This window comes from Pituophis catenifer, unplaced genomic scaffold (genome assembly GCF_029215685.1).
Source record: "Pituophis catenifer annectens isolate HBS135680 unplaced genomic scaffold, rPitCat1.0.hap2 SCAF_9, whole genome shotgun sequence".
NCBI lineage: Eukaryota > Metazoa > Chordata > Lepidosauria > Squamata > Colubridae > Pituophis > Pituophis catenifer.
The window spans coordinates 26679133-26704849 of NW_027256889.1; the positions used below are offsets into that span (position 1 = coordinate 26679133).

Consider the following 25717-nt stretch of genomic DNA (forward strand, 5'->3'; position numbering starts at 1 on the left):
TTTGTTAGAAAGGGATTCAGAAACTGAATTGGTTAAAGATTGTATGATTAAATGGGCACAGAATTTTGCAGAACCAGTAATGCTGGAAACATGGGAGAAAATATGGGTTCAGAATGTTAAATTTACGCAATCGCAGAATTTGAGGGAAAACTTTTATAAAATGTTTTACAGATGGCATTTAGATCCCAAGAAATTATCCTGTATGTATCCTAATGTTCAGCCAAAATGTTGGAGATGTGATAGTCTAGATGCTACATATTATCATGTTTGGTGGAATTGCAAGAAAGTCAAGGCTTTTTGGATAAAAATATGGTGGGTTATGCAGAATGTTTTGAAGAAAAAAATTCAATTTCCTTCACAATTGTTTTTATTGGGTATAGTAAAGGGTTTTACATTGGATGAAACTAAGTTGATATTGTACATGATAACAGCAGCGAGATTACTGATAGGTAAATATTGGAAAAATGAAGTCTTACCCACTATTGAAGAATGGACTTTCAAGATGGCCAGTTTTGCGGAGATGGCGAAGATTTCAGCATATTTAAAAGATCGCTCACAAGAGACTTATGAATGGGAATGGAAAAAATGGATAGATTATGTGCAAAAAAAATACCAAGTTAGGAAGTATCAAATTGTTTTTCATTGAAAGTTATATAGAAATAGAAATGTATGAATTGTGAAGAGAGAAAAAATTATAGGGGGTTCGAGGGGTTCAAGTTTTTTATTAAAAAAAAGGGGATTTTGATGGGATTATATTCTGTGGAAGTCAGAGGGGGTGGGTCAGGGGGGGTTTGGGGGGGGTTAGGGTGGGGAGGGAGGGGTGGGTTGGGGGGGGAAAGTGGGGTGAAAATGTAATTGTAAAACTTTTGCAATAAAAAAAAAGAAAAAAAAAGAATTTAAACTAATGACAATAGATAGAACAACCAGCCTTAGAATCGGCTGGGAAGTTCTTAAAGTGGGAGAGAGGTTCTGTGGATTTCAGCCATATAGGTGGTCCTCAATTTACAACCATTCATTTTGTGACTATTCAGTTACAACAGCACTGAAAAAAAATGACATGGCTGTTCTTCGAACGACCATTGCAGCATCCCTGAGGTCATGTGGTCAGAATTTGGATGTTTGGTAACTGGCATGTAATTATGACAGTTGCAGTGTCCCCGGGTTACGTGATCCCCTTTTGTGATCTTCTGACAAGCAAAATCAATGGGGAAGCCGGATTCACTTAACAACCATGTCACTAACTTAACCACTGCAGTGATTCACTTAACAACTGTGGCAAGAAATGTAAAATGGGGCAAAACTCACTTAAGTCTTGCTTAGCAATGAAAAATTTGGACTCAGTTGTGGTCATTAAGTCAAAAACTACCTTTATAGCAGTGGTGAAATCCAATTTTTTTTACTACTGGTTCTGTGGGCGTGGCTTAGTGGGCGTCGTGTGGCTTGGTGGGCATGGCAGGAGAAGGATACTGCAAAATCTCCATTCCCTCCCCACTCCAGGGGAAGGATACTGCAAAATCTCCATTCCCACCCCACTCCAGGGGAAGGATACTGCAAAATCCCCATTCCCTCCTCAATCCTGGGGGAAGATATTGCAAAATCTCCATTCCCACCCCACTCCAGGGGAAGGATACTGCAAAATATCCATTCCCACCCCACTCCAGGCGAAGGATACTGCAAAATCCCCATTCCCTCCCCACTCCTGGGGGAAGGATATTGCAAAATCTCCATTCCCACCCCACTCCAGGGAAAGGATACTGCAAAATCCCCATTCCCTCCCCACTCCTAGGGGAAGGATATTGCAAAATCTCCATTCCCACCCCCTCCAGGGGAAGGATACTGCAAAATCCTCATTCCCTCCCCAGTCCTAGGGGAAGGATGCTGTAAAATCTCCATTCCCACCCCACTTCAGGGGAAGGATACTGCAAAATCCCCATTCCCTCCCCACTCCCGGGGGAAGGGTATTGCAAAATTTCCATTCCCACCCCACTCCAGGGGAAGGATACTGCAAAATCTCCATTCCCACCCCACTCTGGAGCCAGCCAGAGATGATATTTGCCAGTTCTCTGAACTGCTCAAAAATTCTGCTACTGGTTCTCCAGAACCTGTCAGAACCTACTGGATTTCACCCCTGGATTTCACCCCTGCTTTATAGGCACTTACTCAAATAGATACCCTGCAGAGGTATCTATTTTTTTGTTTTGTTTTTAATTCCAACCACGTGCCAGGTTGAAAGAGCTGTCTCTGCCATGCAGACAGCTGCTATGAACAGTCTTAAATACCCAGCTGTCTAAAGCAATCCTGCATGTATTTTTTTCTCATTACATTTGATGGATCACATGCTCAAGAAGTTCATTTAAAGCACTTTAAGCCATTAGTATTTTAAATCAACAAAACTGGGACTCACATGTAAGCTGCTTTTTAAAATATTTTTAAAGAGAGTGGTTGATTTATGATGCTTGACTGAAAAAGAGATTATTTTTATGTACTGTAACATATCTCGGCAAGAGGGAGCCTTTTGCATCTACCCTTTTTTAGGTTGTACCAAGAACAGATATGAACAAGAACTGTGATGATGATGATGATGATGATGATGATGATGATGATGATAACAACAACAACAATAATGGCTAGGAGAAGGAAAGTTGAAGAAAGAGACTGAGGGACTAATTCTGGCTGAACAAGACCCAGCCTTAAGGACAAATGCATACAAAGCCAAAATTGAGAAAACAGCAACAGACAGTAAGTGCCACTTATGCAAAGAAGCTGAAGAAACAGTGGACCACCTAGTAAGCTGCTGCAAGAAGATTGCACAAACTGACTACAAGCAGCGGCATGACAAAGTAGCAACAATGGTGCATTGAAAGATCCGCAAGAAATATCATTTGCCTGTAAGCAAGAACTGGTGGGACCATAAAATAGAGAAAGTCATAGAAAATGAAGAAATGAAATTGCTCTGGTACTTTAGAATTCAGACAGATAGGCACCTGCCACATAACACCCGGACTTAACAATTGTCGATAAGAAAGAGAAAAAAGTCTGGATAGTGGATGTGGCAGTGCCTGGGGACAGCAGAAGAGAAGAGAAAGATTTGGAGAAGATAACAAAATACAAAGACCTACAAATAGAAATAGAATAACCGTGGCAAAGGCAAACAGGGCTAGTACCAATAGTAATAGGCACCTTGGGTGCAATTCCAAAACAACTGAAGCACTACTTGAACGCCATTGGCATTGACAAATTCACCATCAGTCAATTGCAGAAGGCGGCTTTACTTGGAACAGCTTCCATCCTGCGACGATATCTGTAAAAACCATCAAACATCCAGATCTGCCTCTCCCAGGTCCTTGGTAAGGACTCAATAGGTAGACAAAAATGCCAAACCCAGTCTGAACATCTGGCTGATTGTATGAATAATAATAATAATACAACATACAGTACTTGTATCCGAAAAGTCATGGGAGCACAAAGTGGAAAAAGTTATCGAAAATGAGACAGTAAAGATCTTGTGGAACTTTCGAATAAAGACGGATCGTCATTTGGAACATAACACACCAGATATCACAGTTGTTGAGGGCCGAAGCATACAGTTTATTGATATCGCTGTACCAGGAGACACCAGAAAAAATCACAAAATATCGCGACCTGGCCATCAAAACTACACGGCTATGGATGAAACATGTAACAGTGATACCCATTGTCATCAGGGCACTTGGCACCATGTCCAAGAATTTTACAAAGTACATAAAGAAATTGCAGCTTCCTGCAATAACACCAGCAGAACTGCAAAAGACTGCGCTACTTAGAATAACATACATTTCAAGTAGATACTTGGTCAGGGGTGAAATTCTACTGGTCGGACCGGTTCAGGCGAACCGGTAGTGATGATTGGCATCGGTTCACCAAACCGGTAGCAATCATCCCTGGTGAACGCGCCCCCACCCACCTGGTCGCCCACTCAACAGGTGCGCCAGGGCTGCCTTGCCCGCCGCCTATGTGCACTGCGCTTGGGAGGGCCGCCACTGCTCTCACCACCCTCCCTGCCTGGCTGGCTGCAGACGTCTGTCTGCCCTCCTGGAGCACTGCTGTGGCACCGCTGTTTGCTTTCTTCCTTCTCCTGCCGCGAAACGAAAGCGAACAGTGGCGGCGGTGCTTCGGGAGAACAGGTGGATATATTCATTATAGTTGTCAGCTGCAGACATCCGCCTGCCCTCCCAAGGCACCACTGCAGAGAACAAAACAACCACATTGCGCCGCACCTCCTCCTGCAGCCAAATGCGCCTAGCCATGTGTGCCCTTCCCTCAAATGGGCGCTTGGAGAGAGAGAGAGCAAGAGAGTTCTCCAACCTCTGTTTTTGTGTGTGAGGGAGGGAGGGAGGGAGGGAGCGATCTGAACCGAGGCTCCCAAACTTCTGGCAGCGGTGGGGCAGCTTCTGAGCAGCCCTGAGTCAGCCAGCTCCACCTGACCTACTCCTGAATATCACCGTTCTCCCTGCCCCCCTTCCACTCAAGCAGCGGCAACCTCTGCGCGACAACAGGGCCTCTCATTTTTCCCACGGCGCAGCATACGCTTGTTACCTCTGCTTGTCTGCTTCCAAGAGGCGATCTGCTTCTCTCAGGATGCTGGTGCAGGCACCATGCATCGCTTGTCGGGGCTAAGCAAGGAAGCTGCTGTCAAGCCATTCCCCCTCGCTTCCCGGAGTGCAGAGTTGAGGCCGTGCACTTCCTCTTCGGGCTGGCCACTGGCAAAGAGCCACATGGCCAACAGCTGCTCAATGCCCCGCGCGCAGCATCGCCCAGCCGCTGGTGGGGACGGAGGAGCCAGCCCAGCTTGAGCTTGGACTAGCTGGTTGGAGCAGCGCTGCAGCCAAGGCCCCTGCTAGTTGGAGCAGCATGTCATCCTCCCTGCTCAAGCAGCGGTGGGGTCTGCGGGAATCATTCCTGCCCTGCTGCTGCTTGAGCAGGGAGAATGACGCTGAGGAGGAGAAAAACAGTGAGGTTTTGCGCCAGGCGTCTGGCCTTACAGTGGCCGCTTGAATGGCCCAACTAAAATTGTGCTCGCTGGTGAATGTTGGCGTGGGGGCCTTGGCTATTGAGAACTTGTGGGCCCTTCTTAAACAGGAGATTTATGGTGAAGGAAAACAGTACACCTCTCTGAACAATGTCTGGGAGGCTGTGGTTGCTGCTGCACAAAAAGTTGATTGTCAACAGATCAAGAAACTGACAAACTCCATGAATGGAAGGCTTATAACTGTTATTGAAAAGAAAGGTGGCTGTATTGGTCACTGATTTTTTTTCCAACTGTCAGAAATGTTTATTTGAGTTATTTATTATTCTCACTTTAACAGATGAAAATAATTGAATGAGATGGGAAAATTTTCATTTTTCATTTAGTTGCATAATAATTCTGCACACTAATAGTTGCACACAACTAATAGTTGCCCAATAATTGTGCACACATTCCCCTAAGAAAGCCATAACCTCACTTTTACTTTCTTAAATATTCAAGTTTGAGGTTTATTAACATTTTGGATTGACCGAGAGCACTGTAGTTGTTCAATAATCCCATCACCCATCTCCTTCCACTTATGACTGTATGACTATAACTTTGTTGCTTGTATCCTTACAATTTATATTGACTGTTTCCTAATATGATTTGATTGCCTATTTGTACCCTATGACTATCATTAAGTGTTGTACCTTATGATTCTTGATGAATGTATCTTTTCTTTTATGTACACTGAGAGCATATGCACCAAGACAAATTCCTTGTGTGTCCAATCTCATTTGGCCAATAAAAAATTCAATTCGACTTCCAGTTTGCTGGCCTCCAGCGAAGACGGTCTCTTCTTAAGGACCGCCAGCCCCGCCGTCTGTAGAGCCGCTTCGACATCGAGAAGCGGCTTGAAAACTCCAAAATCCTCAGGATTGCAGGAGGAGAGTAGGCAAGGCACAGGTTGAGCCCCTGTGAGCCCCCAGAGAATCGCTACTGGGGAGGAAACAGGCGCGGCTCCCTTTCAACTTGCCAGACTCCGGACGGCGTGGGACGATTCTGCTTCCTGCAGAACAAGCCGGCTGCTGCAAACGTCTAAATTGAAAGAAACCAACCTTAATAAACAGCGGAAATATCAACTTGAACCCTCAAACTTGGAAATCACAAGTATTAATGCTTTGGTGATTTTTTAACTTAAGAGAAAGTACGAACGAGTGAAAGTGATTTGGAAAAAAAATGGCGCCCAGCAGCAGAGTTAACGAGCTAGCGAGAGTGGATTTGTGAAGCTACTTTGATCTGTTACAAAGTTGCTCTGCCTGTAATAAAGAGGAACAGGAGGAGAGGAAAAAACTCTTTCTTTAAAATCTGAGTTTGCTTCAGTCTAGTTTCTATTTGATTAAACCTGGGGGACTTTTTTAGAAGTCTTTGTGGAGGTGGAAAAGGAAAAAGGATTTCCCTTTTCAGAAAATCTAACTTACGTGGCAGGATGGCTTCAAAGAAGCAGGAAGGAAAGGCAGCAGGGGGGGGGATCCCCCACACACAAACATGAATTGCAGCCTCCTCCCAACCCACAGACTCAGAAAAAAGATTTTGATTTTGAAAATTTAAAAGAATTTATTTCTCAGGCTTTGGATGATAAATTTCAAAAATCTCAACAGGAAATAGATGATAAACTTCAAAAATCCCAACAGGAAATTATGCAGGAAATTAATGAAATCAAAGATATGGTGAAACAGGACTATAGCAAGGTGACTAAAAAAATATCGGATGTGGCGTCGGGCCTCGCAGAATTTATTATTAAAGTGGACTCCAAAGTGGAAAAATTCAAATCAGAAGTCAATGTTAAGATTAAGGACAATGATTATAAAATTTCTGATGTTGATGATAAAATGCAGAGAGTTGAAAATGAAATTGTAATGATGCAATTCAGGGCCATGGAATTCGCTATAAGGCTCAGAGGAATCAGAGAGGATGACAGACAGGATTTGAGACAGATTTGTGCTGATGCTTTGGCTGTGTTATTAAAAATTAACCCTGAAGTGGTTTTTTATAAAATAGATAAAATTTACAGAGTGAATTCCTGGGTGGCCAGACAAAGACAATTGCCTAGAGATGTGGTGATATATTTTACAGACAGAGCAATAAGAAATGATATCCTGCAAAAATCTTTTCTCTCCTCTGTGCAAGTGGAGGGGGCTCAAATTGGAGTTTATAAAGAATTGCCACCCAAAATGTTGAAAGCTAGAAAAGATTTTGGCTTTCTAGTAAATGAATTGAAAAAACAAGAGATATCATTCCAGTGGGATGCCCCAACTGGTATAATTTTAAAATACAATGGAGAAAAACATCGCTTGAACACTGTTGAGAAGGCGGAGCATTTTTATTCTACTATTCTTAAAGAAAGAACACCATCTCCACGTACGTCTACAGTGCTGGAGATTAAGGAGAGTGATAAGAAGCAACTCCAGCAAGAGTTGCAAGAACAGTCTAAGCAGGTGGAGCCAGAGGAAATGCAGGGTGCTGTAGGAGGCTTTCTGGAGGAGCACCTGATAGAATCTTCTCCAATCTTGGACCCGGCTCGGATGGTTGAAGTCAAAGACCAGCGTATAACTCGTGCAAAATCCAAGCAACTTAAAGAAAAGCAGCAACAGGAAAAACAATACAAAAAGGGAGCTAAGAGTACTACACAAGAGTCTGAAGCCATGGGGGGGAGCAAAACCGAAGATTTCGGAAGGTCTTTGGCTATTCTGCTCGTCGCTTCAAAAAGATAAAGATGACAATTAAGTGCTTATCTTGGAATGTGAATGGGTTGAATTCATTACAGAAAAGGAAGAAGTTATTTGCATATTTGAGACAATTTAATAATGATATAATTTGTTTACAAGAAACTCATATTAGAACTCAAGATCAAAAATACCTGATAAATTCTAAATTAGGAACACATTTCATAGCTTCAACTTTGCAAAAAAAGAATGGTGTGGTTATTTATGTAAACAAAAGATTGTCAGCTAAAATTATAGAAGTAGATGAAGATGGTAGGTTTATAGCAATTGAATTGCTTACAGTAAGTGGCCAAATTCTTTTGATTGGAATTTATGCTCCCAACCAACAACAGGATCATTTCTATAAAATGCTACACACCAAAATACTGCAATGGGACTATAGATCTATTTTAATTATGGGATATTGGAATGGAGTAATTGATTCTAAATTAGATAAAAAGAGTTTGGCGAAATCCAGGATTAGACTACCACAGACTTTTTTTGATATGAAAGAAGATTTGGAATTAAAAGATATTTGGAGAATACATAACCCAAAAGAATTGGACTATACTTTTTTTTCCGATAGACATAGATCCTTCTCTAGGATTGATTTTATTTTGTTGTCAGATGATCTACTTGTTAAGACAAAAAGAACAAAGATTTTTCCAAGAACTTTGACCGACCATAGCCCAGTATGGATAGAAATTGAGATGGGTAAAATTGAGAGACGATCATGGAGATTAAATGAAAACTTGTTCAGATATGAAAAAAATATAATAGAACTTAAGAAGCAGTTGAAAGAATTTTTTTGAAATGAACTTGAATAAGGGTACCCCAGTTGAAATTGTGTGGGATGCGAGCAAAGCCTATATGAGAGGGGTACTCATTTATATGAATTCTAAACATAGACTGAATCGACAAAAGAAAAGATCTGAATTGGAAGCAGAAATAAAGAATAAAGAACAGCTACTTATTAAAAAGATAATAGAATGAAACAGATGAAAGAATACGTGGTGTTATAAAACTTTTGAAAGATCAATTTCAAATGCTTATGGCTGAACAAGTTGCAACAAACCTACAATATGCGAGGCACAATACATTTTGTAACGCCAATAAACCGGGCAGATGGTTGGCCTATACATTAAGGAAGAAGCAGAGTATACGGACTATTGATAGTATTGATATTGGAGGGAAAGAAATCTTTCAACAAAAATTAATTAAAGAAGCTTTTGTGGACTATTATACTAAACTATATGCTAAAGATGATATGCAGAATGGACTTATAGAAAAATACTTAGATAATAAAAGAGTTACAAAAATTACTAATCAACAAAAGGAAAGAATGAATTATCCTATAACAGAGGAGGAGATAATAATAGCAATTAAACAATTAAAAACAGCCAAAGCTCCTGGAACGGACGGTTTGACTGCAGTGTATTATAAAACTTTGCAAGCAGAAATGGTGGAACAACTTAGAGATTTATTTTGCAATATTCAACAAGGGGGTAAAATACCCCTATCATGGACAACAGCTTATATTTCTTTGATACCAAAAGAGCAAGTAGGTCCTAAAAAACCGGAGAATTATCGACCAATATCTCTTCTGAATACTGATTATAAAATTTATGCAAAAGTACTAGCCAACAGGTTGATGCCAGTAATCCAAAAGGTGATTCATGATGATCAAGCGGGATTTATCGAGGGCAGATACATGAAGGACAATGTAAGGCAAGTAATAGACTTATTGGAATATCTTGAGAGGAATAAACAGGTACCTGCAGTGTTGGTCTTTTTGGATGCGGAAAAGGCCTTTGATAGAGTGGATTGGAATTTTCTATTAAAGACTTTAAAAAAGATGGACTTTGGGGACCAATTTATACAGGCGGTTTCAGCAATTTACCAAGAGCAAAAGGCACAGATTATTATTAATGGAAGCTTGACAACAGAGTTCAAAATTGAAAAAGGAACAAGACAGGGATGTCCGTTATCCCCATTGCTATTTATTTTAACACTAGAAGTCTTGTTAAATACAATTCGGGACTCTAATATCTTGAAAGGTATAATGATAAGGCAAGAGGACTACAGAATAAAGGCATTTGCAGATGACCTGGTTGTTACCCTAACACAGCCAATGGAATCAATAATCCAGATGAAAGACATTATACAAGACTATGGTAAAGTTTCAGGTTTTAGATTGAACCAGAAAAAAACTAAGATGATAGTTAAAAATATGACACAAGATCGTAAATACGAGCTTGAAAGGAGGGCAGGTTTTGAGATTGTACCAAAGGTAAAATATCTAGGAGTTCAGGTTGCAGAATCAAATATGAAACTGTTTCAAAATAATTATGAGGTGTTGTGGCGAGAGGTGCAGAAAGATATGGAGACTTGGAAAAAACTGCAGCTGTCTTTACTCGGAAGAATAGCAGCAGTTAAGATGAACATTTTGCCAAGATTTCTTTTTTTGTTTCAAATGATTCCGGTGCTTAAAAGTGATAAACAACTGAAAGTGTGGCAAAGTGGAGTGAATAAGTTTGTCTGGAATGAGAAAAAACCGAAAGTGAAATTGAAAATTATGCAAGATGTTCCAGAAAGGGGAGGTCTTAAACTTCCAAACCTACAATTATATTATGAAGCAGCAGCTTTGACTCAAGCAAGCGACTGGTTTGGAAGGAAAAAGACTGGAATATTGAACATAGAAAGTTTTGATCTTGAAGTTGGATGGCATGCCTACTTATTTTATGAGAACAAAGTGGATAAAGTATTTAAAAGCCATATACTTAGAGACTCTTTGATGAGGGTTTGGAAGAAGCACCGACTCAAATGGGATTACAAAATACCGCTATGGCTGGATCTTGGTCATATTATGTGGAATACAAATATAATGTCACTCGGGGGGGTTTTATATAAAGAGGTTCTTTTTACAGATGTGGGCAGATGGCAGTTGAAGACATTAGAGACACTGTTGAATGAAGGGATTAATTTAACTTGGTTACAATACAATCAACTCCAATTGAGATGGAAAGAGGACCAAAAAACTGGTATTATGTTGCATGAGGAAGAATTGGTTAGACATATAAAAGAGAAAGGTCCAATGCATATTAAAAGGCTTTATAATGTCTTGTTAGAAAGGGATTCAGAAACTGAATTGGTTAAAGATTGTATGATTAAGTGGGCACAAAATTTTGAAGAACCAGTGATGTTGGAAACATGGGAAAAAATTTGGGTTCAGAACGTTAAATTCACACAGTCGCAGAATTTGAGGGAAAATTTCTATAAAATGTTTTATAGATGGCATTTAGACCCCAAAAAATTGTCGTGTATGTACCCTAATGTTCAGCCAAAATGTTGGAGATGTGATTGTTTAGATGCTACATATTATCATGTTTGGTGGACTTGTAAGAAAGTTAAGGCTTTTTGGATAAAAATTTGGTGGGTTATGCAGAATGTTTTGAAGAAAAAAAATCAATTTTCTCCACAACTGTTTTTATTGGGTATAGTTAAGGGTTTTACATTGGGTGAAACAAAGTTGATATTGTACATGATAACTGCAGCGAGATTATTGATAGGTAAATACTGGAAAAATGAAGCTTTGCCCACTATCGAGGAATGGACTTTGAAGATGGCCAGTTTTGCAGAGATGGCGAAGATTTCAGCATATTTAAAAGATTGTTCACAAGAGACTTACGAATGGGAATGGAAAAAGTGGATAGATTATGTTCAGAACAAATATCAAACCAGGAAGTATCAAATAGCTTTTATTTGAAAATGTTATATTAAGATAGAAATATTTTAATGTAATGAGGATGAAAAACTATAAGGGGGAGGGAGGGGTTCAAGTTTTATACAAAGGGATTTTTTTTTTCTTGATCTGAGTATATTGTATGGAAGTCCGGGGGGAGGGGAGGGTTAGAGAGGGCTAGGGAGGATGAGGTTGGGAAGTTCGGGTGGGTTGAGGGGGGGGGGGGAAAGGGGTGAAAATGTAATTGTAAAACTTTTGCAATAAAAAAAAAAAATTAAATTCTATTCTATTCTATTCTATTCTATTCTATTCTATTCTATTCTATTCTATTCTAAAATTAATCCTCCAAAATACAGTTTGCCTAATAATTGTTCGCACAGTGTATGAATATATATAACCATCTTACAAGCATTCATTTAAGAACCATTCAAAGTTATGAGCATGCTCAAAAAAGGGATTTATGACTGGTTCTCGCACGATCATTGCAGCATCGTTCCTGTGGTGACAGGATTAGCCAGATTCCAACAAGCAAAATCCCTGGGGAAAGCCACATTCATTTAAAGACCGTTTGATTCATTTCACATGGTCATTCACTTAACAACTGTGGCAAAAAGATCTAAAATGGTGTGAGACTCACTTAATGAGCGCATCGCTTAGCAATAGTCCCAATAATTGTCATTGGTCAAGGACTATCTGTAAAGGCCTGCAAATAGAATGACTGTAGTAAAAGAAAGCAAAGATAGTACCAGTAGTAATAGGCATTTTGAGTGCAATCCCAAAACATCTGGTGCACCACTTGGGAAGGGCTTGATAGGTGGACAAGAATGCCAAATGCAGTTTAAATATCTGGCTGACTACACGACCAACCTCAATAACAACTTTGAAAGACTTTTAAATATTTTGTCATAGGAGAGTACAGTGTACAGGCTGATAAGACAGAATAGAATAGAATAGAATAGAATAGAATAGAATAGAATAGAATAGAATAGAATAGAATAGAATAGAATAGAATAGAATAGAATTTTATTGGCCAAGTGTGACTGGACACACAAGGAATTAGTCTTGGTGCAGACGCTCTCAGTGTACATAAAAAGACAAGATACGTTCGTCAAGAATCATAAGGTACAACACTTAATGATAGTCACAGGGAAACAGTCAATATAAATCTTAAGGATACCAGCAACAAAATTACAGTCATACAGTCATAAGTGGAAGGAGATGGGTGGTGGAAACGATGAGAAGATTAATAGTGCAGACTTAGTGAATAGTTTGACAGTGTTGAGGGAATTATTTGTTTAGCAGAGTGACGGCATTCGGGAAAAAACTGTCCTTGTGTTTAGTTGTTCTGGTGTGCAGTGCTCTATAGCGTCGTTTTGAGGGTAGGAATTGAAACAGTTTATGTCCAGGATGCGAGGGGTCTGTAAATATTTTCCCAGCCCTCTTTTTGACTCATGCAGTATGCAGGTCCTCAATGGAAGGCAGGTTGGTAGCCATTGTTTTTTCTGCAGTTCTAATTATCCTCTGAAGTCTGTCTATATAACCACCAAAAGAGCAGCTAAGAGAGTGGTTGCTGAAGCCAGGGCAGAACGCTACCAAGACCTATATGACCTCCTGGTGATGAGGGAAGGGGAGAAAGACATTTACCGATTGGCCAAACATGGAAGAAGGCTGTACAAGACATCAAGCATTAAATGTGCATGAAGGACAAGGATGGCAAACGACTCCAAAACAAATAGGAGATCCTGCAGCAATGGCAGGATCATTTCAATCAGATCTCCAACACTGAATTCCAACATCCACCAATTCCAGAAGGCACACCAACCCATGGACCCATTCCACTCATAACTGAGAAAGAAGTCAACAATGCTGTGGACAGAATAAAGAACTTGAAGGCCCCTGGACCTGACAATCTGCCCCCGGACTTCTGGAAACTAAACAAAGTGAAAGATACAGAGATACCTTGGCTGACTGAGTTCTTCAATGCTGTAATGAACACTGGCCATGTACCAACTGATTGGTCAACAAGCATAACAGTTCCCATTTTTAACAACAAGGGTGATCTAGCTGGCTATGCCCAATCTGCCTTCTGTCTCACACTATGAAGATCTTTGAGAGAATCCTTGATCAACGCATTCGCAGCATCACCCAATTCATCCTCAACCAATGTGGCTTCGTTAAAGGATGTGGAACAACTGATGCCATCTTTGCAGCCCATCAGCTCAGAGAAACATCTTAAGAAGAGACAACCAGTACATATGGCATTCCTAGACCTGGAGAAGGTATTTGATCGTGTTTCACACCAACTGATAGGATATGCCCTCTGGGATCACAGAGTACCTGAACCACGCATTGACTGGGTCAAAATGCGATACAAGAACACCAGCAGCCAAGTGTGATGTCCAGCTGGCCTCTCCAACAGATTCCCAGTGACGGTTGGGGTGCACCAAGGCTGTGCACTCTCACCACTTCTGTTTATATTGGTGATGGACAACATCACACATGACCTGCAACAGAACGCACCCTGGACTATGCTCTATGCTGATGATGTTATCCTTGCTTCCACCACCAGAGGCGAACTACAGCAGCAAGTTCAAACATGGAATGATTGCCTCAACAATTTCAGACTCCACCTAAACATCAAGAAAACTGAGTACTTAGAGATTGTCACCACCCCGGAACACTTCAAATCAATGGAGAAAACCTAAAGAAGATGGACATTTTTCGGTATCTGGGATCCCATCTCCAGGGCAGTGACAAATCAATGGTGAGGTCCAAGCAAGGGTGAATGTAGCCTGGATGAGTTGGCGAGAACTCACTGGTGTGCTATATGACAGACGAATGCCAACCCGTCTTAAATCTAAGATTTACAAGACAACCATCCACCCTGTTGCACTGTATGGCACTGAATGCTGGGTTGCAACAACAGGGCTGAAAGCTTCCATGCCATGGAAATGCAAACGCTCCGTTGGATATCGGGCATCTCCCTTCTTGACCACATCACAAATGACAGCATTTGACAGCATTTTGGTGTGGCACCAATTCTAGAGAAGATGAGAGAAGGCCGGCTCCGCTGGTATGGACATGTCCAGAGAGCAGCACCTTCCACCGTGGCCATGACTGCCTACCAACTAGGAGTCCAAAACAGAGATGACAAGATCCCAATAACAAAGATATGAAAGCCCTACACCCTGGAGATGCAGCAGACAATGCAAAGTGGGGTTCAATCAGTGGTGAAATGTAAAATTTGTTACTACTGGTTCTGTGGGTGTGGCTTGGTGGTGGTGGTGGTGGGGTAATGTGACTGGGTGAGCATGGCCAATTTTTTTTAAAAAAAGAGGTTGTAAAAAAATGCTTTTAAAAGGCTCTGCTAATCAGGCAACTCAGCTGGGGAGTCTTTTAAAAGCATTTTTTCTACAACCTCTTCGGCGCGCAGCCCCGCTGCGAACCAGTAGTAAAGGTAAGTAGAACCAACCCCTGGTGCATGGGCCACAGGTTGAGAACCATTGCTCTAAACTAAAACCAGCTCAGATTTGCCAGGAAAGAAAGTGGGAGATTGTGTCCTGTAGCATTACCATATGACAAAGAATACCTTTCTCCTCCTCTTGCCATAAAACTTGACTTTACAATCCAGGACAGACTGTTTCCTCTTTGACATGGATGGAAAATTACAGAAGGCACCTGCTTGGGTAAATAAGTAGAAAACAGGTTTGCCGCAAGTATTATTTTTTCCAAAGACTTCCTCTTTTCCAAGCTAACACATCATGCGTGGAGAGAGAGAGGGGGGAACAAAAAGGCTTTCATTTTCTCCAAAATTTCTTAAATGCATAGCATTTAATGTATTTTAAGGACATTTATCAGCTAGTATCACCCATCCTATTGTTTTTTTGTTTTGTTTTTTGGCTTAAGTTGTGTGACAGCCTCCCGTTGTGGTTTATAAACTATAGTTTACACATTAAAAACCCAGCTCATATTGGCTATTCAGGAAAGTGTGTTTAAACATATCATGGATTACCAACTAAAAACCATCATGGTGCTAGTTTATTTAAATATTTCCATTATAATTGACTGCCTTTAAACCTTTATAGTTGGGTGAGTTTTTTTTTTTCATTGCCCTAAGACACGGCTGACTTATGTCCCATTTTGCACTCAAGCTATACACACCACACACCCCTGGAAAATTAACAAAGAAAAAACATTGAATAGTGTTGAACCATTGTGACACACTTAGTTCTGATTTCTGTCTTAATACTGGTTGAGAGTTATTTATTTGATATTTTTATTTATTTAATAAACCCATAGGCCATCTCGTCTGTATAAGACATCTCATAGACATGATTCTGGGCGGCTACCAAGTAAACAACAGTAAAAACCATAAAAAAATAACCAGAATTAAAAACATTATCTAACTCCCAGGAGATGCTTTGCCTCGCCTGCAGCTGCTGATCCCAGCATGTAAATAACAACTTACAGAGACAGGATCCTCCAAAGTGTGCCTCTAACTGATAAGAAAGAGAAAAAAGGAAAGAGAAAAAAAATACATACAAAATGAATTTATCATGCTACATTCTGGCCTCATAGTGTTTGGGTATATGACTAGTTTAAATAATCATTTAGATGTTTTAGTGATTCCAAGTCAGATCTCAGCAGCTTAACATTCTATAAGTTGCTATTTTATATGTATTTTTTCTTATTTAAAGAACGAAGTGATCTTATGAGCCTCTCTATATTTGTACCTTTGAGCCAGTCTTGATTCCTGGCGACTGCCTGAACTGAACTGAATGGGCTCCCAATACATAGATCAGGAGTGAAATGCTCCCGGTTCAGATTGGATCGCCCAATCCAATAGCGATGGAGGCGGGTGGTTTGGAGAACCGGTAACAAAAATCCCTGCTCCCCCATACCCAGCTGAGCCGCACAATCATCAGAGGCTTTTTTTTTTACTTTTAAAATCATTCTTTCTACAAACTCTTCAGCTGAAAAAATGCTTTTAAAAGTAAAAAAAAAGTCTCTGATGATCATGCGGCTCAGCTGGGATCATCAAAGTCTTTTAATAGAAAAAAACCCTTTTTTTCTTTTAAATGCCTCTGACGATCCAAGCTGAGTTGCCTGGTCGTCAGAGGCATTTAAAAGAAAAAAAGTCTCTGCCAATCAGGCAACTCAGCTGGGATTGTCAGAGCCTTTTGAAAGCATTTTTTTACAACCTCTTCGCCGAAGAGGTTATAGAAAAAATGCTTTAAAAGTAAAAAAAAAAATGGCCACGCCCACCCAGTCACATTACCCCACCACCAAGCCACACCCACAGAACCGGTAGTAACAAATTTTAGATTTCACACTGACATAGATACATAAACAAAATCAGCCCCTCCTGCTTCACTCTTAATTTTGCAAAGTATCAATAGAATACAATCAAGCAGGGGGGAGGACGAGGAGGAAAGAAGATAAAGGTAGTCCCCAACATATGACCATAATGGAGCCTCTCCATTACGGTCATATGCCATGAGTCACAAAACGGGTTGGTCATATTATTAACCTGATATTACAGGTTTTTTTTGTGGTGAACGTAAAAGCTGCATTCATTAAGCAAACCCATTATTAACTGTGCTGCAGTTTTGCTGAAAACTGGAAGTAAGTTGACCAAATCATAAAATGTGATCACATGACCACAAGACGCTGTAAGTGTCTGTAAATATGGCCATGTTGCTGATTGCAGTTGTTAAGTTGTTAAGTAGGTTATAACTTTAAACAGTTACTAAGTGACTGATTATAAATCGTGGATTAGGTATATAAACTCCTTCCAACACCGAGAAATCCCACGTAAAATATTCACCAACAAAAGAGATAAAATATAGAATTGTTCAAAATCACAGAGATCATAATTTGAAGCACCCTCCCCCAGAAAATTTACAGTACTGATAGTCTTCAACTTCAACAATCCATTTAGTGACCATTCTGTTACAAAGGCACTGAAAAAAGTGAATTATGACTTTCACACTTTCGCACTTCTCCATGATCACATGATTAAATTCAGATGCTTGGCAACTGACTCATATTTATGACAGTTACAGTGTCCTGGGGTCATGTGATCACTTTTTGCAATCTTCTGGCAAGCAAAGTCAATGAGGAAGCCAGATTCATTGAACACCTGTTACTGACTTAACAACTGCAGTGATTCACTTAACATCTATGGCAAGAAAAGTCATAAAATGGGGCAAAACTTACTTAATGAATGTCGTGCTTAGCAACAGACATTTTGGGCTCAATCGTGGTCATAGGTTCGAGGACTACCTGTACAATACAAGTTTCTGAGTGGAGTCATAATGTCTACTTTAGAAGTCCTTTCCTTTTTTTTTGCAAAGTTTTTTTATTTTTTATTTTTCTACAAACATATCGTTTGTTTGAACAACTTGGAACCAGAGTGTCTTACATTTTAGTACAAGTAATACAAGTAATACAATATTCTTCATATTTAATACAATTTGTAATCTCATAACCTTTTAGTAACTATCAATATTTCAATCTATTATTTTTTTATGCCTGTCTCTATATTTTTAATATCACTCCTTTTGTTGCAAATTCAATACCAATAGTCATATTTATTGTACTTAGAAAACTTATATAGTTTTAATAGTAATATACAAATTTAAATTGAGTTACCATTATTTCTCTCCTTTCTAATTTTTTATTATGCCACTGTAATATTTAGAAAATATCCCCTTTCTAAACATATTTTTACAAATGAAGCAATATTCATCTTAATTGTGTTTAACAAATTATACAATTCCAGTAATAATAACACATTTTTACTCTTCCATTATTATGTTGGTCAATAATCCAACATTATTTTCATGCCAATCAAATTCTACATATCCTTTGTTTTACTACAAATAAGATATTACTAATAATATTTTTACATTTTAACAAACTTATATAATTGTACTGATAATACCCATATTTATATTAAATTATAATCGTCAATTTTTGCTTATTCAATATTTCTGTATGTTATTTTTTGTAGTTATGTAGTTGAATGAAACTACTTTCTGTTTTCTTCTGAAACCTTTCTTTACTTGGATTTATCCATGGTTGACCTACCGGAGGTTGTAAAGCTCGATAAATTGTGTACCGGCGGGTGTTGTACATTGGCAGTTGTGACGCATATTTTGAGTGACAGGGAGCCGCAAAAGAGGGGTGAAAGAGCCACATGTGGCTCCAGAGCCGCAGGTTGCTGACTCCTGTTTTAGGCTCTTTCCAGAGCCCACAAACAAGAAGAAGCCAGTGCAGGGACAGAGAGCTCCTTTCCCTTGAGACTTGTTTTGCCGCGACATCACTTCCGGTCTGAGAAGCCCTTTGCTGAAGAGATTTCAAGCTGCATAAAAATACCAAATTCACTGAGCTGAAGAGAAACCAAATGATCAAGAGAATGACCACTTACGACAATAGACTTAACACAGACAAAAGGAAAACTAGCTTTGTGCAATTATTCTAATTAAAGGAGTGGTTACTTCTTATTTTTCCTTCTTATGCTTTCAAAGGCAGTCATTTTTCCTGAAAAGGATTTCCCTTTGCCTCAATTCTTCCTGGACTTCCCATATGATCTCTGAGGCTTCGGTTGAGGAAATGGAAAGAGTCCATTTTTCTTTGCAGCCTCAGCTTCCAAAGTCTGTCTTGGTTTCAAACTGACAAAGCATTTTTTCTCTAGCAGAAAGGGAAGCGGTTGGGCAATCTCTCTTTTGTACACGACCTAGAGCGGGCAATTGTCTCTTGTCCAAATGCGCACAGTAATGAGGAAAGTCTGTCTGAGAGGTTATATATTTTGAGACCATCTTGAGTTCTGCCATCTGGCACAAGATCCTGGTTGGCAGCCAAGCCACAGGAGTAAATAGGAGTGTCTGGCTTGCACAGCCATTCGATACAGCTACTGACTGAATTAAATCACCTGCCTCAATTTGCATGGCACACCGAATCGTAAAGTAACCATGTTAACTCCATTCACACAACATAAATTAACATTTTGATGTTTTATTGTTTCCAAGCATTGCTAGAGTCATGAGACTGGTTTTAAGACTGTTATTGATATTCTGTTGTAAACTAAACAGTATAGAAAGGAAGAGGAGGAGGAGGAGGAGGAAGGGGGGAAGAAGAGAAAGATGAAGAGGAGGTGGGGGGAAGAGGAGGAGAAGGAGAAAACACCAAGCCACAAATATGCCTTTTTCTGCATGTTGTGAAAGCTGTCTGTGGTAATTTATTCTGATGAAATTTTGGAGTAGGGGATTTCCAGAAGCCTTCTGAAATTCCAGCCACAGCACAATCTACCAAATTTCCCCCACCCACATGTTTAATGGGACTCAAAGAATGATGAAAGTTATTGAGATTGACTTCTTGTTGGCAGAAACTATGCTGCTGCTGCTACTTCAGCAGAAACAGCCCTTCTTGATGCTAGAAAGTTTCATTTGACAATGTTTTCCACAAATTGAGCCAGAACACATGTTCAGCTATTTATAACTTTAGGAATCATACAGCTAAACTTTGAGTGAGAACCAGTGGTGGGTTGCCCCCAGTTCGGACCAGTTCGCAAGAACTGGTAGTAAAACCAGTGGGAACTCCACCCACTGACCCAGATGTCATCATAGGTGATCTACGCATGCACAGAAGCGGGTGCGATGTGAACCGGTAGTAAAGGTAAGTAGAACCACCCCTGGTGAGAATCATGAACCATTCATTGTATACGTCACTTTAAAGGTGGACTGTGCCAAGATCAAATTAAATCAATCAACATTCACTAAGATCCTATGCAAAATGCACAGGTAAAAACAGTAAAATAATAAACATATTGAGACCTCTCTGCTGAATGAGATTTAACACATGTCCACTGCAACATCTGCTTGAAAAGTCATCAGCCAGTTACTTCTAAAATCAAAGCACCAAGGTGAACAGGTGTCCTTCAGAAGACCTCATCTTCTTACAGATGGATCCAGCCCATATTTATTTATTAATTAAATTTTTACAGCACCCATTAGTTCAAAAATGAAAAAAAGCCAATCAGATTTATAAAAATAAAACATGATAATTATATAATAAAAGATCTTGCATCAGAGGCAGCTCAACTACTCCATATGGGCTCACAAAATCTCCTAACCCAGTTAGATTGTTAGAGCGATTGGAGTGTTATGACTAACATTTTTAACTTCTGCTACACTGAAATTTGCTGGCATTTTTAATAGCTTCTGTTTCAAAGTCTTTTATTGCTAAAAATGGCCAACGAGGTTATGGGTTTGAAGTTATGTACATGAAATCAATAAATAGATAAATAAATATAGTAGTGTGATTGCCTGCCAGTAGGGGTTTGTCAAATTTTCCTCTTACAAAGTCTGGCCAGAAGTCATTAATCTCCAAAATCAGCCTAAAGGTTCTGATTAATGAGGCTTATTAGAAAGAATGAATTAAGCTATAGCTCAAGAATACCCAGAGACTGATTTATTTTCAAATGAAGCTTCTTCCTACTTTGGCAGCAAATCTTTTCTTTTGTGTGCATGTGCTCTTCCAATATATCAAGCTTCAAAAAGGAGGAGGCCTGGCCAAACTCCGATTCCCGTATCAATCTGGAAAATAATTATAATTAGTATTCAGGTTCTTACCATAGCAATCCACATCTATCTGTGAGCACTCTCTTTCTCTCTCCCCCCCACCCCACCTACCTACCTACACAATATTTTTCAAACTTGCCAACTTGGAATGAACTTCACCTCTCAGAATTCCCAATCCAACAAGCAAAGTCAAAGAGGGAAGACAGATTTGCTTAACTATGATTCACCTAACAAGCATTGTAATTTTTTTTTAGCAAAATTAGGCATGACTCACTTAACAACCACTTTGATTAGCAAAGAAATTCTGGTCCCAATTGTGGTCATAAGTCAAGAACTAATTGTACTTGGAAAGATAATTATTTGATACCACTTTAATCATGGCTTGGCTGCAATTGAGCCAAAAGAGGGATCCAATTTAGGAATGGTGGGAGAAATTGGATAATGGTGTGTAAGCAGTGAACTGATGAGCCAGGTGAATGCCATCATTAGTGTGATAGAAGGTGTGTCTCTGTTCAACATCATTTCAGTTTCTGCCAGCAGAGAGCAGTAGAAAACTGCATTCCTGCTGCAACCAAACGATACAGACTATTGGGCAACTAAACATCAGGCTTCCACATTTCTTCCAGACCCATCAAGAATACTGAAGGTTGCAATGGTAGGGCAGGTGGGACTATGGCTTAAGGCAGGGGTCTCCAAACTTGGCAACTTTAAGACTTGTGGACTTCAACTTCCCCATGCTGGCTACTGAAGTCTGCAAGTCTTAAAGTTGCCAAGTTTGGAGACCCCTGACTTAGACATTAGGGGGATGGGATTGATCCGAAGATATTGGAAGAGAGAACTGTTGCATTACACAGCTTGCTGGTGTTGGGGAGGGAGGGTCAAAAAAGGCAAAATGGCAGATACAGCGATGCAAGATCTGCCCCTTTTGATACCTGCACGTCAGCAATACTGAAGAATTTGTCCACTGAGGGTGACCCTAATATGGAACTGCTATCCTGTTCTTCATCTGTGACAGCAGTCAGCCCATCCCAGTGTGGGAAGACAACCTTTGAATGCAGCAGGGATGATACTATCCCCTAATATGCGGCCGCGCGGGTGGTTATGGAGTGATGTGGTGCTCCCATGGGACCCCCCCTCCTGCGTGAGCTGCACTGGCTCCCGGTGGTCTTCCGGGTGCACTTCAAGGTTTTGGTTACCACCTTTACAGCGCTCCATGGCTTAGGACCGGGGTATCTACGAGACCGCCTTCTGCCACCAATAGCCTCTCACCGACCAGTATGTTCCCATAGAGAGGGGCTTCCTAGGGTGCTGTCGGTCAAACAGTGTCGACTGGCGGCCCCCAGGGAGAGAGCCTTCTCTGTGGGGGCACCCGCCATCTGGAACGAGCTCCCCCCAGAGATATGGAGGATCCCGGATCTGCGTGCTTTCCGCCGTGCCCTCAAAACATTCCTATTCCAGCAGGCCGGCCTGGCCTAACCTCTCTTTTAAACTGTTTTAAATTTTTTAAATTTTATATTTGTCTTATAAATTTGGGGTGTTTTAAATTTTGTTTTCTGGGCCAAATTATTTAATTGTATTTTAATGGTTTTTTAACATTTGTATTATATGTATTTTATCTTTTGGCTGTTCACCGCCCTGAGTCCTTCGGGAGTAGGGCGGTATACAAATTCAATAAATAAATAAATGAATAAATAATAGAGGTTCGAGACTCATTGAGGTATTTGTTTAAATTATTGACATGTTGCTAATTTCCAAACAGCATCCATAAAATTAAAGTGTAAATAAACAAAATAAACAGAATTATTTAAAACTGTACAAAACCATGCCTCTCGTATGTTTTCTCTTTTCTGTTACCATTTTAGAGGTGGTTCTCAACTTACAACTGATTGAAAGTAACATTTCTGTTGCTAACCAAGGCTGTTGTTAAGTGAATTACGTGGTCATTAATTGATTCCGGCTTCTCTCTTTCCTTGTCAGAAGCCAGCTGGGAGGCTTGCACATGGTGATCACATGACCCCAGGACACTGCAACCATCGTAAATACAAGCCAGTTTCCAAGCATCTGAAGTTTGATAAAGTTTGATAATGCAATGGTGGTAAGTGCACGGACCGCTTGTAAGTCACTTTTTCAATGCCATTGTAATTTGAATGATTGCTAAACAAATGGTTTTAAGTCAAGCACTACATGTATATCCATTTATTGCAAGGATCCTTGAACTGGGTGTGTGCATCAAGTCATTCTATCTGCAGTGCATCTAGAATAGGGTTGCCTAAATCTGGTCCATGGTGTCGGCCTGGAAATATCAAAAGACCAGCCCGCTGTGCCTCTGCTGGCCAAAACAAGCCGTGGAGGTGTGCATGCAGCCCCCCTGCGGCCCATTTTCGGCTCCATGGCCTCCTGTAGCATTCTACCGGCCATAAACGGGCCACGCAGAGGCCTCACAAAGCCCCCCACAAGGCCCGTTTTCAGCCTTCATGGCTTCCAGCATAACTCTGCCTGCCAAAAATGGCAGGGTGCTGCAGGAAGCGTCCGTCCCATCTCCCCCCCATCCCCCGCTGGCCTGCAAAGAACTACAACGCTAATCCAGCCCTTGAAGAAATTCAGTTTGACACCCCTGATCCAGTGGTCGGTTTCAAATTTTTTTACTACCAGTTCTGTGGGTGTGGCTTGGTGGGCGTGGCATGGCTTGGTGGGCATGGCATAGTGGATGTGGCAGGGGAATGTTACTGCAAAATCCCCATTTCCTCCTGATCAGCTTGAACTTGGGAGGCAGAGAAGAGATGGGGGCAGGGCCAGACAGAATTTTTACTATCGGTTCTCCGAACTATTCAAAATTTCCACTACTGGTTTTCCAGAACTGGTCAGAACCTGCTGAAACCCACCTCTGCCCTGATCTAGAAGGAGGGTGTTAGGGAAAAATAGACTCTTATCAGATTGGATGAGAAAACCTCAAGGAAATCCCCAGCTGAAATGTCAGGGTAAATGTCTAATTCTCCTAGGCAGGGGCTGGCACCTCCTCATATCCCATCATACCCCCTTACCTCAGACTCGTCCCCTGATGTATTAAAGGGTCTTACACGTGGGCATCCAGCAGTTCCAGATGTGTGCCTGCAAAGACAAGACAGAGGTCAATGACCTTTACCCTGAATTGGGCCTAGGAGGACTCCAGGCCTAGAATAAAGAATCAATGAAGAGATACCATTGTCTCCTGTGAGTTATTGGGTTAGATCCATCCAGCATTAACAAAATGGCAGCAGAGGATAGTTGCCCATAACTCTAAAGAATGACTGAACCAGCCGTTCACTCTGATAAGAAGAGCAGAGTAAACACCAGGGCATTCACCAAGAGGATGGCTGCTCAACTGACACCCAAAGGTGCCATGCCAAGAGCCACCCCAGCTGAAAGTGGACAGGACATCTAGCCGGGCCCACTCCTCTGCAAAGAGAGACCACGGGAGGAAGCAGATGATCACGAAAGAGAAGGGCCACGAGAGGAAGACGAACTGAGAATGGCCCTGCTGAAAATGATGGAAGCGCCCATCAGCAATGGAGAGCTCATCATGAAACTCCAAGGCCTCTTAGAAACCCATGGAGCAGCGATGAGCACCCAAGAAGACGCCAACCCGGTAAGGGGAAGGGATTCCCTCTCAGAAGCCCCGGACATAGAGGGCTCAGTTTCGCGCCAATTTCCCGGCAGCCATCTTGGAATGGCCAGCAACCAATGGGAGGCCGGGATTTGAATCCAATGGCGGGAACCAGCCAAGGCCCTGAAATGAACGAGGGGCACCCCAAAAAATAACTGCAATAGACAAATCCAAGTAAATCAGAACTTGCCTAGCATGCTCGAGATAGAAAAAGCAATGGAGACTCTAGCAGCAGCCTTTGGCTCCGCATTCAAGCCTCCTGCACCAACCACATGCTGCAAGGAAAACCTCGAGGGCCAAGAAGGCACCAGAGTGACCACCGGCTACGAGACACCAACCCTATCACTACAAAAGGGGGCAACGTGCTTCCACGACGAACAAGAAACCCCAACCGCCTATGGAGCAGAACAAAGGCAGGACTCAAACTCACCACCCGCCTCACTAACTACGAGGGATCCAAGAGAAGAGAGACGCGCCAGCTACTTACCTGCTCCGCGACCTCCGCCAGGCTTCTCCAACCGACCAGGGGCCAGCACATCCGGATCAGGACCAGCCATCGCCGCCGCCGCGCCACCAATCCTCGAAAGTCCTCGATTTATGACCGCTTTGATCCCGAGCCTCCAGCCATTCTTCGCCGGGGACTACACAGCCCAGCAGCGACTTCCAGGGTCCCACGACGCATCCAGACCCACCAGGGGTGAGTCAAGCACTCCACCAGCAGGCCTAAGCCATGAGCTCTTCTCCGGACGGCCTCCAGCGTGAAATGGGCCTCGCACATGCTCAGACACCACCTGCAGGAAGAGAAGGGAGGAACATAGAGATAAGTCAGAACATAGAGACAAGTCAGTACAGAATAGCCATTCCCATGCCATATTGTGAGTTCCCTCACTCACAAAACCATGGACAGCTACCCTCTGTAAGTAACCATTCTAACAACTCTGGGGCTTTACCTGTCAACTTTCCCAAACTGCAAATAGATGGAAAAAATCTTCTAGA

At 41.3% G+C, this 25717-nt stretch overlaps 1 long non-coding RNA gene across 1 annotated transcript; it reads right to left on the reverse strand.

Moving 5' to 3' along the window:
• Positions 1 to 21008: 21008 nt before the first annotated feature.
• Positions 21009 to 25427, reverse strand: LOC139320815 (uncharacterized). Its single transcript, XR_011600737.1, has 3 exons — positions 25209 to 25427; positions 24120 to 24186; positions 21009 to 21093 (listed from the first exon to the last, which is right to left on the reverse strand). It is a non-coding gene; the product is annotated as an uncharacterized lncRNA (long non-coding RNA).
• Positions 25428 to 25717: the final 290 nt, after the last annotated feature.